The following is a 14,766-nucleotide window of genomic DNA, read 5'->3' on the forward strand; positions in this document are numbered from 1 at the left end:
TCCAAGAAATGGTGTGTTTCTAGATATATGCTACTCTCACAAATGGATTGAGGGTAGAGGAAAACTGGGTCTGCCTCAAACCTCCAGGAGTTCCCATGGAATGGAGGAGGTAGGGTAGCACGAGACACCACTTCACATTCTGATATATTTGAAATGGTATCTTTTACTCTTTTGGCAAATCTCTAACTCAAAACAACACTGAGAGTTTAATTAATGTATTTCCCCCCTTTAATATCCTTTGAGAGTTAGGTCTTGTCTTTCTTCCTTCCTTCGTTCCTTCCTTCACTTCTTTTCTCCCTCCCTCCCTCCTTCCCTTCCTCCCTCCTTCCCTCCCTCACCCTCTCTCTTTCTCTCTCTCTCTCTCTCTCTCTTTCTTTCTTTCTTTCTTTCTTTCTTTCTTTCTTTCTTTCTTTCTTTCTTTCTTTCTTTCTTCCTTTCTTCCTCCCTCCCTTCCTTCCTTCCTTCCTTCCTTCCTTCCTTCCTTCCTTCCTTCCTTTGTTTCCTTCTTTTGGAACAGGGTTTTTTTCATGTAACTTTGGCTGTCCTAGAATTCAATTTGTTGTTATAAACTCAGAGATCTTCCAGATTTTGCCTGAAAATTCACTGTGTATGCTGAGAATTCTCTTCAGTGCTAATATTTTCTCTAGATGAGGTGAAACCTTTCCTAAAGTTGTTTTTTGAAGTGGCAGCAGAAATAAAAGATGATTGGGGTAGGGACTTCAGACACAGATACAGTCTCTGCATTCAACTTACAAGTTCAATTTAGAGATGGTGAGAGGGTTCAGCAGATAATGCTTGAATTCTAAAGCCAGATAATCAGAGTTCAGTCCTTGGGACCAGCTCTATCATGTTGTCCTTTCACCTCTGCACATTCCTTCCTTGGTTCACATGCAGGAGCAGATAAGTGCACACACTAGCTAAATAAAGAAATGCATGTTATAATAATAGCAATGTTCATATACGTACACACATGTATTTACAAAAAACCTTTTAGATTATACAGGACAAAAACTGAAAATTACACTGTTTGAAAGGAAAAGCCTAGATTGATGCAAAAAATAGAACCATTGCGGGTTCACAGTAATTTCCTTCTCAGAATTCAATGGTAGATGATATTCCACTGAATGCTTTGTTTTAGCTTATGTGATGAGAGGATCATTTAAGTGCCTGAAACATGAGTTAATTCTGGGGTAGTGTTGTGGGTCACTAAGGCATGAGGCCTAATGGAGGATTTTTTTTTTTTTTTTTTTACACAGAATAACCACTGAGTCAAACATCTTCTTTTGCATGTTTGAGAAGGGCCCAACAAAAAAGATGTGTCATAGCTCAAGATATGGAGTGGCCATGCCCTCATGTCTACCTCCTGGAGGAGGTGCTGGAGTTTCTTCCACTGAAGAAATGAGATATTAGCCTGTAGGTAGGGGTACAAGTCTTTAACATCAGTGCATGGGATGCAAAACCAGGAAGATTTCTGTTAGTTTAAGGCTAGTCTCATCTACAGAGTGAGTTCCAGGACAGCCAGGGCTACACAGCAAAACCTTGTGTCAAAACAAAGCAAGCAAGCAAGCAGGCAAGCAAGCAAGCAAGCAAGCAAGCAAGCAAGCAAGCAAGCAAGCAAGGAAACAAACCAACCAACCAAAATAAGCGAGAAATAGAATATACTTATCTGGTATGACTCCCTGTGTGACAGATGCTTGCCCTCAGGTCAGTTGTCTAACATTGTTGCTAATACTCTAGTCCTATTATTACCAGAATGGATTGGCATGGGCATCTGTCTCATCTCCAACAGAATTTTGATTGTATCTATGTAATTCTTTCCTTCATTGTGTGAATCTTCACAGATTCGGATGAAAAGTAACATAGTAGAATGATAAGAAAAATTATATGAACTTAGAATTCCAAGATAGGCTCAGAAAAGACATATTCTTTTCTGTAAAGGGATGTTATTACTTCCCAGAATCCCTAGGTGCAGAGCAAGCTTTGTCCTAAGTTCATAGTATACACCCCCAGAAGCCACTGTTTTCTGTTTGTTACGTCCTTTCTCAGGAAATTTCTAACACAGATTTCCATAAGACAAAGTCACTTTTTTTGCACATTCAAGGGAGAGGGAGAAGGAGAAGGAGAGGGAGAGGGAGAGGGAGAGGGAGAGGGAGAGGGAGAGGGAGAGGAATAGGGAGAGGGAGAGGGAGAGGGAGAGGAGGGAGAGGGAGAGGGAGAGGGAGAGGGAGAGGGAGAGGGAGAGGGAGAGGGAGAGAGGAAAAGAAGACTTCAGGTGGAGAATGTTAATTTCCTAATAGAAGAGAGTGTCCTAAAGGAATCTTCTTCAGGTGTGGTGAGAAGATGCTTCAGATGGCAGCATTTGTAAGTGCATATGTTTCTTAGCCAAACCTCTTTACAAATTTGGTTCAAATGCACAGGCTATCCCTAAGCCAAGGGTTTTGAGAGGCAAGCACTCTTGGAGGAAGAAAATGAGAAGAATGGAGCACTGTTAAGGACTGTTTCCTGAGAACTTTTCAGCCTTAGAACCCAACAGCACAGTCTCCTAAATAAGACCAGACTGGAACCCAGTGCCTAGTCTCATTTCCAATATCCCGTTATAGGCAGTTGATGCAACCATGCTCTGAAAGGGTAGACTCTCCCTACCCCAAGGACTGTTGGCAGCTCCCATGCATCTACCCAAAGCCTTCCTCTACTGACTAGGCTTGTCAAATCCTAGTCTTGGAGGCTGAGATCTGAGGGCCCATTTTGTATGGATTTTTTGGGGGGAGGGGTCTTATAATTTGATTTACTTACATACCAGCATTAAATGACAGGTACCTGAGGAATGCAATCCTCTGTTGTTTGGATATTCCTGGGGATTTTTATTTTTAACATTGAAAAGTAATTTTCCTTCTCTTTTCTTTTTATTAGATATTTTCTTTATTTACATTTCAAATGTTATCCTCTTTCCTAGTCCCCCCTCTGAAAATCCTGTATTTCCTCCCCTCTCCCCCAATCACTTATCTAACCACTTCTGCTTCCTGGCCCTGGCATTTACCTATATGAGGCATAGAACCTTCACTGGACCAAGGACCTCTCCTCCGATTGATGACCAACTAGGCCATCCTTTGCTACATATGAAGCTAGAGCTATGAGTCCCACCATGTGTTTTCTTTGGTTGGTGTTTTAGTCCCAGGTAGTTCTGGGGAGTACTGGTTAGTTCATATTGTTCTTCCTCCTATGGGGCTGCAAACCCTTCAGCTCCTTGGGTGCTTTCTCTAGCTCCTTCATTGGAGACCCTGTGTTCTGTCCAATGGATGGCTGTGAGCATCCACTTCTTTATTTGTCAGGCACTAGCAAAGCCTCTAAGGAGACAGCTATATCAGGCTCATGTAAGCAAGCTCTTGTTGGCATCCTCAATAGTGTCTGGGTTTTGTGGTTGTTCATGGGATGAATCCCCAGGTGGGGCAGTCTCTGGATGGTCCTTCCTTCAGTCTCTTCTCCACACTTTGTATCTGTATTTCCTTCAATCAGTATTTTGTTCCCTGTTTTAAGAAAGATCAAAGTTTCTACACTTTAGCCTTCCTTCTTGAGTTTCATTTGTTTTTCGAATTGTATCTCGGGTATTCCAACTTCTGGGCTAATATCCAGTTAACAGTGAGTACATATCACATGTTTTCTTTTGTGATTGGGTTATCTCACTCAAACAAATGGGACCTCATAAAATTGCAAAGCTTCTTCTGTAAGGCAAAGGACATTGTTCATACAAAAAGGCAACCAACAGACTGAGAAAAGATCTTTACCAATCCTAAATCTGATAGAGGGCTAATATCCAATATACACAAAGAACTCAAGAAGTTGGACTCCAGAAAAAACAAATAACCCTGTCAAAATATGGGATACAGAGCTAAACAAAGGATTCTCAACTGAGGAATACAGAATGGATGAGAAGAACCTAAAAAAATGTTCAAAATCCATAATCACCAAGGAAATACAAATCAAAACAACCCTGAGATTCCACCTCACAACAGTCAGAAAGGCTAAGATCAAAATCTCAGGTGACAGCAGATGCTGGTGAGGATGTAGCAAAAGAGGAACAGTCCTCCATTGCTGGTGGGATTGCAAGCTGGTACAACCACTCTGGTAATTGTTTTGGTGGCTCTTCAGAAAATTGAACATAGTTGTACTGGAAGATCCAGCAATACCTCTCCTTGGCATATACCCGGAAGATGCTCCAACTTGTAATAAGGACACATGTTTCACTATTCATAGTAGTCTTATTCATAATAGCCAGAAGCTGTAAAGAACCCAGATGTCCCTCAACAGAGGAATGGATACAGAAAATGTGGTATATTTACACAATGGATTATTATGCAGCTATTAAAAACAATGAATTTATGAAATTCGTAGACAAATAGATGGATCTGGAGGATATCTATGTTTTACAAAGGGAAAGCTAAGAGGCAGTAGTTTGTAAAGGGGAGTGGGTTATTTCTGTGCAGAATAGGGAGAGGAACATTCTCAGGCTCTCTTCACCTTTCTCATACCAGTGCTCCACTTTTATGGAAAAGGTGTAAGAAAAATCATCAAGCAGACATAAGATTTAGCTGTGAGAAAATGTGTAACTCTGAGAATGTTCTTTTAGATGGAACCCCCTTGTGGACTCAGCAGGGCGTGGATCTCTGGAAGAAATTGTAATTCTTTTTTTTTTTTTTTTAATAAAAAAATTGTATTTACTTAGAAGCATTCAGAATGTCAACAAAACAGCCACTTTTTTTTTTTTTTTTTGCAATTACAGAGTGGTATTCAGTTAACAGAACAACAATTATCTTCGTATAAGCTGTATCAGAGACAACTGAAGATGAAAAAAATAAAACCAAAAGAAAAAAAAAAACCAAAAACCAAACTGCTGTCCCCATATATAACTAATTTGTGCTGTGCACCAACAAGAACCTGCTTTAAATTTCCATGCCAATTTACAATCCCAGACTGTACCAGGCAAGGTTAGTGGCTATTGAAAATACCACCAGGACAAGGCTATCTAAAGACACGTTCAGTAGTGTGTTAACTATACAAAAAAAGACACTGTACAGTTTAAAAACAAATCTTACACAGTCTTACATTTCAATTTTTTTTCTTTAAAAGGAGTGAGTTATGTACAGGGGGGGTTAAACGCTTTATAGATAAGAAAAAAAAAACTGCGCTAGAACCAACTTATTCATCATCTTCTTCATCTTCTTCTTACTCCTCTTCCTCATCCTCTTCCTCCTCCTCCTCATCTTCCTCTTCCTTCTTTTTCTTGCTCTTTTCAGCCTTGACCACCCCCTTTTTCGCTGCAACAGGTTTTCCTTTAGCTCTGTAGGCAGCAATATCCTTCTCATACTTCTCCTTCAGCTTGGCAGCTTTCTTCTCATAGGGCTGCTTGTCATCTGCTGCAGTGTTGTTCCACATCTCTCCTAGTTTCTTTGCAACATCACCAATGGATAAGCCAGGATGCTCGCCTTTGATTTTGGGGCGGTACTCAGAGCAGAACAAGAAGAAGGCCGAAGGAGGCCTCTTGGGTGCATTGGGGTCCTTGAACATCTTTTTGGTCTCCCCTTTGGGGGGGGGGGAGATGTAGGTTTTCATTTCTCTTTCATAACGAGCCTTGCCAGCCTTTGCCATATCTTCAATTTTTCCCCTTTTCTTTAGCAGACATGGTCTTCCACCTCTCTGAGCACTTCTTGGAGAATGAGAAGTTGACAGAAGCATCCGGGTGCTGCTTCTTGTGCTCCTCCCGGCAAGTTTGCACAAAGAATGCATATGAGGACATTTTTGCCTCTCGGCTTCTTAGGATCTCCTTTGCCCATGTTTAGTTGATTTTCCTCCGCGAGGCACAGAGTCGCCCAGTGCCCGTCCGGCTTGCGCTTGCCCCGGCGCTGTCTCTATGGAGCTCAATGTACTGCAATGGCTGTGAGAGCGGGAGCCAGACGCAGCCTCCTCACTCTCTCCGCTCTGTAACCAAAATTGTAATTCTGTAGCATTCTTTCTGTCAGGGTCCCTAGTACAAAAAATAGAATAGTATTCCAGTCATTAGGTACACACTCAAAAGACAATGGGTTGAAGTTAGTCTTGCATCTGCATCTGTTCCTGACTTTTTCCTCAGTTCACCTCAGATCCATGATCTCTTTCTGATCCCAGAATGACCATGTGTAGACACAGAAGGGACATAGAATTATTTATTTACAGAAAACCACAATCCATCGATGAGGTATTGACAAATATTTATTGTTCTTTCCATTGTGCTTTATAAAGAAAGCAGAATTTTCTGAAGGGTAGACATGCTTTGAATGGGGAATTGGAATCATGGCGAGAGCTCTGAGGTACAAGAGGTGCTTAGGAGGTTCGACCGTGGAACTGGGGCACAGCTGCTGTGAATTTCTGGGTAGGGTCTTCAAGGAGAAGGCTTGTGGCTGGGTCAGTGACTGACAAGGCTTTCAGTGACTTGATTAAGACTCTAAGATCCTCCGTATCAAAGAGAAGCAGCAGGACCCAGGTTGTGTGCCTGTCCCTGCTAGAGGACCTGATAACACCTAGGGCCATGTCTTCACCATTCTCATCTCACTGCTACTTTTTGTTTAGCATCTCCCTGTGCTGCTTCACTAGTGTTCCAATACACTTTGAGTTTTTTCTGCTTGGCTTCCTGCCAGCTGACAAGTGGCTCATAGCCCAGATCTTGCTGAGCTTTCTTGTAGGAGATGGTGAACACACTATTTAGCACTGTGATCAAGATGTGATTAAAGGGTGGCCTATAGTTGTAGACTGGACTTAGCAGGAAGCTCACAGTTTCCAGCAGGAAGGCAAACCAGTAGAGCAGGGGCAGAGGAAGGCTCCAGCTGTTATCAAGGCGGAGGTCCCACTCCTTGCTCAGGGTGCAATTTAAATCATCATAACTTTGGTGAGGGGTGTTATCAGAGATGTAATAGAACTCTCCTTGGATGCTTGGGGACTTTTTGGGGTCCTGTAGGCCCCTGGCAGTCAGAATGTGAGCCCAGGCTGCATTGCCCACATACATTGGGTTGTCTATGGAGAATGTGGTATTTTTCTTAATTATGCTGTTGTTCTTCAGTGCTATATTCAGAGTGGTTGAAGGGATTTGGCATTCTTCCCCATAGATGAAAGGGAGTCTTAAGGCACAAGTATGCAAAGTGCCACCATTTTTCAGGATGCTCCCATTGGCTGCCAGCACTGCCTTCTCAGCCATCTTTTTGCTGTATGGGTATGGGCCAGGCCATGTACTTTCATGATGCTCTTCCTCATGGCCATTTGGACAATTTCCTTGTATGAATTTAGTCCAGCCACAAGTATTCAGCTACTGTAGATGAAGGCTGGTACACTGGCTTCCACACAAGCATCCAGTAGGAGCTGAGTACCTGCTCATAGGAAGCCCACAATCATTGCTAGGAAATAAGCCAAAGGGCCACTGTGGCAATGGGGTCAGCTTGGTCTCCATCCCAAATCCTGTGAAAGGGCCACGAAAGGATAAATGCATTGCCACCTGATGGTGACTCACACCTACCATTCTATAGCCATGTTACATGCTCTCACACTGTCTGAGGGTGTTGTTATTGTTGTTGATATAAACACCATGATCAAAGCAACTTGGGTATGAAAGGGTGTCTATGGCTCCCACATCTAGATCACAGTTTATCTGTGAGGAAAATTCCTGCAAGAACAAAGGCAGAAGTCATGTACCAATGCTCCTCCCTCTCTTGCTTCCCATGGATGCTCAGCTTGCTTGCTCATATTACCCAGGATCTCCTGCTCAGTGTTTTTACTGCCCATACTGGGTAGGACATCCCATGTCAATCATTAACATACCCACAGAAATGCACACAGGCCTATCTGACGGGAGCAATTTCTGAGTAGTGTATTTTATTTTCTATGTAGACTCTTAACATGTAGTTCAGACTGTCCTGGAAGATATGATTGTCCTGGTTCAGAGTCCTGAGTGCTAAGTTTACAGATATGCACCACTTCATCTGGGGGCCCTTATTACTCATAATTTGACATTAAAGGCTGGTGTAATTTTTTCATGTTGTAAGAATTAATATGGAAATGAGAAACTGGTTATTCATAGCACCACACTGAAATGTGGCTAAGAAAGAGGTAGCAAAACAAACACAAACAGGATCTGTTTGAATTGGTTTTGGCCACCTTCAAATAATTAACTGAATTAAAAACCTAGTCCAGTTAGTCATTGAGAGGTCATGTCAGAATACATGGCAAACAGGACCTTGAACTAGAGTGGTGCTAAAAAGACTGGTGTCAGGAATCAGTGTGTTTACTTTATATGGTAAAGTCCTTTATGTAAACTAGATTGGAAATCTACTTTCAAAGCCACTAAACATGGATTTCTGTTTGTATTTTTTGCTCCCTAAAGAGGGGTGCCTCAACAAGGAGTAGATCATGTAACCAGGTGATGACAGGTGAAATCTTAGGCTAGAGACTGTGATTGGGAGGGGAATGAAAAGGCAGAGCTGGATGTTTTATCAATGAGAGAGAATGAGGAAAAGAAGGGAAGGGATGGAGGGCAGAGGGAAAAGAAGATGGAGGAGGAAGAAGAGGTTGAAGATGGAGCAGACTGAGGTGGCCTGGAGGAGCTGAATGTAGCTAGGAACTTCATAGTTGGGCAATGGAGTACTGTGGTGGTTTACTTTTCCAATCTAAGCAGGCAGCTTGTAATTGTGTTGTTGCGTAGTGTGTTCCTTGCATGGGAATTTTGTGGTAAAAGATTTACTATTATAATTCTGACTGGTATAATTTAAATCTCTGGTATTTTCATTTCATGGTGCTAAGGGGAGCTGAGTGAGCAGGCCAGCCACAGGGGTTGGATGGCCTGAGAAGTTAGAGCAGCAACTCCAGGCATTTCTGACTTAACTGGTTTGGTTAGCTTAGCAAGCTAGCTGCAGGAACCAGGGCAAGATGGCCTCTTAGAGCTGTCCATGGAGGGTAGACATAGGCAGGTGAATAGCCAGATTCAGTGTGGTTTTCTTTTTTCTACTACAAGCTATAAGTAAGCATTTAAGTGTATGGATCTAAGGAGGAAAGTACTGAGCTGCCTAGGACCAGTCTTCAAGACTAGAGTGATGCTGTTCTGAAGGGAATGATTTTGTGGAAATCGGAAAACCATTGTTCTCTTAGTAGAGAACACGTCCTGGGTCTTTCTTCCTGTCTGCTTCTTATGGAACAGCTTTGAAAGTGCTCTAAAGAAGAAATGTCAGGGTCTTATCCATAGTGGCAGTGGGTGGATGGAAATCAAGTATGTGGAGATGGAGTCCAGTCACATAGTTGAGAAGGGTCAGGAGAATGTTCCAGGCATTGAGAATACACTGGATGTGACTTTATAAATATTTTCTCCTACTGTTCATTCCTCTCTATATATTTTTCCCTTTAAACAGCAAGGTCAAGGGTCCTGATTTCTGCCCCCTGGTCAGCAAGGACATACATCTGGCCTAGGCAGAATACAGCAAGTATCCCACTATTCCTCCAGTTGTTCCAAAGTAGGAGCTTCCCTCACCAACCTGTCTATGGTTTTCATTTTCTAGCCTGCTCCACATTATCCTAGAGTACTGTGCCTTTCAGATCAATGTCTAGGATGGTCTATCTGGGAAGGACACCTGCGATATCAATGATGGTAGAAGTGTGGATGACAACAGAGATGCCCTGGCCTGCTCTAATCAGACACTGGGCATCCAGAATGTTTCCCTTTAGTACTGCCACCTTGGCCTTTGTCTGCCACTCTGTGGACACAAAGCAGGTCCTTGGGAAGCTTTCTGCATGGGATGGAAGTTTCCTGACCCAGGTGTCAGTTATGTAGGTCTTCAAGGGCAGTCATGGTGAGAAGACAGTGGAGAGGAGGGCTTTCTACAGAAGGAAGCATAAATGCTCAAAAATCAGAATGTAGCAGTTGTAGAGAAATGAGGAAGCATCTATATCTGCCCCATCCCTTTGTAGAAAATGCATCTGAGCAGGAAGATGCCACTGTGCCTTACACAATACGATGGAATTATGGGAAATCCCTACATTCATTAAAGTAACTGGAGATTTGGTGGTTAATCAGAATGTGTCCCCCAGAGTCCCAGTGGGGAAGACTCAGAACAGGGAGACAAAAAGATGGAAATTTTAAAGTCTAATCAATTTTGAAACTTTCTGAAGAGGTAGCAGAATTAATGAGAGGAAAATGGGGCCTCTGTGATGAATTCAGAATGGGCTCCAATGGTTGGTTTAGGGGAGTATTTCTTGTCAGATTGATTTGTTGGAAATGAGGCAACCTCACCTGACAACATATCTAGGGCAATGGATACACCAGTATCTTCAGGTTCCTCTGATATCTATTGGATAATACTTGTAATTCCAATGTCATCCAAATTCGCTCACAAAATTAACATGTGCCCATGCAGCCTGTACCACTCCCCACACTGACTGGAGCTTCATACTTTGTACATGGCTTTCTTAGGTTGCTCTTTCCTTTCATAGCTACCTCATGATATTACACATTCATGCAGATGTCCTAGTATAGTTTGGGGAACCACAGAAAGCTACAGGAACATACCTCAGGAAACACATTTGCCTAGTGAAGGCTCTAATGTCCCTTTGTATCCTTCCAATTCATGCTCACTTCTCCATAAACTCTAAGCCCAAGACTGTCTGGGATCAACTGTGATGAGACAACCAGATCAACTGAATCTACAATGCTTCTAAAGAATATCTTGACAGAGGCAGGAGTCAAAATCCAGAGCTGGACAAATTCCTCTTGAGACAGATGAAAACTTCTTGATTTGTCTACTCTATGTCCCTTTTCCCTGTCAAGCAACTCTTCAAAGTCATTGAAATACAAAAGGATGGGTGTCTTCGTAAACGTTTCTATTGCAGTGATGTGACACCATGGCCAGGGAAACTCTCATAAGGGAAAAATTTATTTGGGGCTGGCTTACAGTTTCAGAGTTGTTGTCCATTATTTTCATGGCAAGAGAGGGGCAGACATGGTACTGTCATAGCCTTGAGTTCTACGTCTTGATCCTCAGGCTGCAAATGGAGACCTCCTTCCCCACTGGGCATAGCTTGAGCATATATTAACGCCAATCTTGCCCTACAGTGGCATACTTCCTCTAAAAAGGCCACATCTCCTAATAGTGCAACTCTTCATGGCCAAGTTTTCAAACACATGAATGTATGGGGACTATTTCTATTCAAACCACCATAATTGAGAAAAGCCTTCTAGGAAGGAAGTAGGTGCCAGGATGAGAATCTCTTTCTGTATGCCCTTTCCTCTGCTTTCATTTGATCTGATTTCTTTACAGATAGGGTCAAAGGAGTAGCTCACACTTGACAGGTGGTACCCAGATAGAGTATAATAGAGTAACTTCACACATCAATATTTTGGTTGTCCTGAGATACTAGGCCATCTTATGTGCTCTGTGATAACACCACAGCTCCCACTTTTTACAAGATACTTGGCAGTTGTTCTGCATTGCCATATCATGGAGGTGATGGCATGCTGTGATCTGAAGTAGAAGGAGATTCAGAGAGACACTCATACTCAGCAGCCTTTAAAAGGACAGAGGGTACTGCCAGACCCTTTTTTTTTTTTCTATGAGGTTTTGGGGATATCACTTTTCTTTGTTGTCACCTCATTGTCTGTAGAATCAGAAGACAATGTTATCTTTGTTTAAGGATTTCATGTTGAGGAGGAATAAAGAGTTTAAAGCATTGAGAAGTCTCTAGCTGAAAAGGCATTAGAAGGATTCTTTACTCTTACTGGAAGGAGGGAGTGCCAACTGAGCAAAATGTTTTAAAAAAAAAATCCAGTAGTTGGTAAGCCTGTAAGGAAATTTCATCATTTGTGACCATTGTGGGAGGGAACCTTCCATTGTGAGTTGTACTGTCCCTAGACACTTAGGTCTGTGTTCTATAAGAAAGCAGGCTCAGCATGCCGTGGGGAGCAAGCCAGTAAGCAGAGTCCCTCTGTGGTATCTGCATCACCTAGTTCCTCTAGGTTCCTGCCCTGTTTAAGTTCCTTTCCTGCTTTCCATCCTTATTGAAGAGTGATGTTGAAGGTCAAAACAAATAAAGACTTTCCTCCCCTCATTGATTTTAGTCATGGTGTTCAATCACAGGAATAGTAAGTACCCCTAGCTAAGACCGAATATGTTAATTATTTCCTTTTGTTTGCTTGCTTTGAGACAGGGTGCATAGGTTATTCCTAAGGATGCTAAAATACTAAATCAGTAGACAGAAATTCAAGGTTTACAAATTTTGGCATTTTGATGTATGAAATAAAGAGAAACAACCAAGTATGGGAAGAAACTGGTTTGTGCAATAAGGATTTATAAGGAGAAATACAAAATAAGAAAATGTGTTGAGAAAAAGGGAGAAATCATGCTTGTTTGTTTCCCCTAAAGATTTGTTTGTTCTCAAATCCAAGAGACAGAGAGACAGAGAGACAGGAGAGAGAGAGAGAGAGAGAGAGAGAGAGAGAGAGAGAGAGAGAGAGAGAGAGGACCTTGAATGATAAAAACATTTGGACTATCTTTGCAAATGGTTTGAGACAGCTACAAAGTACTTTCAGAAAGGCACAAAACTTATTGTGGGAGGAACAGATGTCCTTGTGCTTATGTATAAGCCCTAGGGAAACCTGGAATGTAGGCACAGTGTTGTGTCTTCATGGGAAGGGATGTACAACCAGTTATCTGCCCAGTAGTCTGGGAGCAGAGATGCACTTCAGCCTGATGAATTGTGTAAAATCTGTGTGGCTGAACACTACATGGGACTATCCCCCAGACTCTTACCATAAGATTGTTTTTCTTAATCAATCTATACGCCCCATCTTTATGGAAGGTATCACATGGGCTTTAAAAAGTGTTTTGGTGTAGTCATGTCTGCTATGTCCTTGGCCTGGGTTTGAGGAGAAAAAAAAAACAGAAAAAAATAAAGTACCTCTCCAGCAATGTGCTCAGACACGTTCTTTGAGAGTAAATGGCAGAGAGATGGAATGCTGGGAAAGGCATTGGAGGATTCCTAATGACACATATCAAGTCCTACTGGCCCTCACTATGTGCTCTCTAATCTCCCTCTTCCCTTCTTCACTCCCCTTCCCTACAGACTTATTAAATGTACCCTAATATTATATTCCTGCTGTGAACTGTTGTCTCTCCCTAGACTTTAATAAAAATTAAATATGAAGCAGATTAGGATTAAGAAACAGGCTAAGACCCACTGCTAAGGTCTCTAGTTCAATAATCTTTTGTTAGTATTACCAAGTTTGCAAAATAGTGTAAATATTGACAAGTCCATTCCATTTAGGACATAAAAGAGCTTCCAGCAAAGGTGAAAATTGATCTGTAGTGTTTAAATAGGAGAGAGACCAATAGGCCCACGGCCTGCCCATGACCAGTTGTGAGTGAGGACTGAATTCACTTTATCCAACTATACAGTGACTTTTGTGCTGTTCCAATTGTGAATATTGTTTATAGATCCACCTAATTTTTATGCTGTAGATAAGAAAGCCCTCATTACACCCCGTCCATATCCCCTAGCCCCTAGATCACTTACTGGACAATTCCTCTTCGTGTTTTCAACTGAAGGTCCTGAACAGGGCTCTGATCTCCTGTAGCTCTTCCTTCTACACCACCAACATTTGGATAATCCTCTAGCCCAGAAACCCTCCTGTTTCTGTCACCAGGCAGCTCCTCCCATGCATGGTTAACACAGAAATCAGATAGTTGAGGGTGCAGATGTGATTAAAGATGGTGTTGTGGAATGGTTCAATTTGTACAGGGTCAAGGAATTCTTACTGTACTTACATAGTAGAAAAAAATGTCCTAATGCTAATTTCACCCATTTCTTTCATAAGACATCACTTCTCTGATCCCAAATCTTGTGGGATGTTCTATAAGAAGCAAGGAAAAAATCAAAACCAGAGTACACATATCGACCGGACACCAGATATGCAATCTCTATCTTAGGTCCTCTTTGACACTGAGACACTACTTTAGACTGTTTCCTAAGCTTGTCTCTCTCACCTTAGATGCCAATTACAAACTCTGGATTGCCTTATCTGTGCTTATGAGAAACCTCTCACACATGTTGTTCTAAAAATTCTCACTGATTATGGTTAGTATTTTCAGCTTCAGACCTCTGACTTCAAAATGCAAGCTCACATTTATAAAGGAAAGAGAGGAAGTGATGCACAAGCTGAGGAAATAGAAAGTGGCACAAGGTTTCTACTCCCTTGTATGATGGATCAGCTTCTAGTAATGTCTAACTGTTCAGCTACAAACAAGCTTAGGATGCTGGGCCCTCCTTCATCAGTTAATATTGAAGACAATGATTGATAATTCAATGAAGACAATTCTCCAATAGAGGTTTCCTCTTTCTAGATGGCTCCAGGTTTAGTCAAGTGTACAACAAAGGTTAATCAATACACAGCCAAAGAGGGTTCTTTCAATGTGTTAAATATAATATCTTTGTTAACAATTTTAATTGCTTTTCTTAGTGTCAACTACTTTATCTTACAGTTCACTGCAGTGAATGCATATGTTCATCTAACAGAAATATTATTTCATGCAATAATCTGATGGTTGTTTGTTTCATTGTTTAGATTGACAATAGTAGATGAATAAATGGTCCTATGGCAGAAACACTCTAAGACTTTTCCAATCTATAACTCATGTACCCATGTGGTCAAGAAAAGCGATGAATGAAGCCCAACACAAAACTGAGAATTTATTTAAAACATTAAGAAAA

The 14,766-nt window shown here is 41.7% G+C and overlaps 2 pseudogenes; both read right to left on the bottom strand.

Annotated features, from left to right (window-relative positions):
• Positions 1-5,193: 5,193 nt before the first annotated feature.
• Positions 5,194-5,999, bottom strand: Gm5853 (annotated as a pseudogene).
• On the bottom strand, positions 6,583-13,720 carry Gm9678 (predicted gene 9678; annotated as a pseudogene).

Source organism: Mus musculus, chromosome 3, assembly GCF_000001635.26.
Source record: "Mus musculus strain C57BL/6J chromosome 3, GRCm38.p6 C57BL/6J".
NCBI classification, from domain to species: Eukaryota; Metazoa; Chordata; class Mammalia; order Rodentia; family Muridae; genus Mus; species Mus musculus.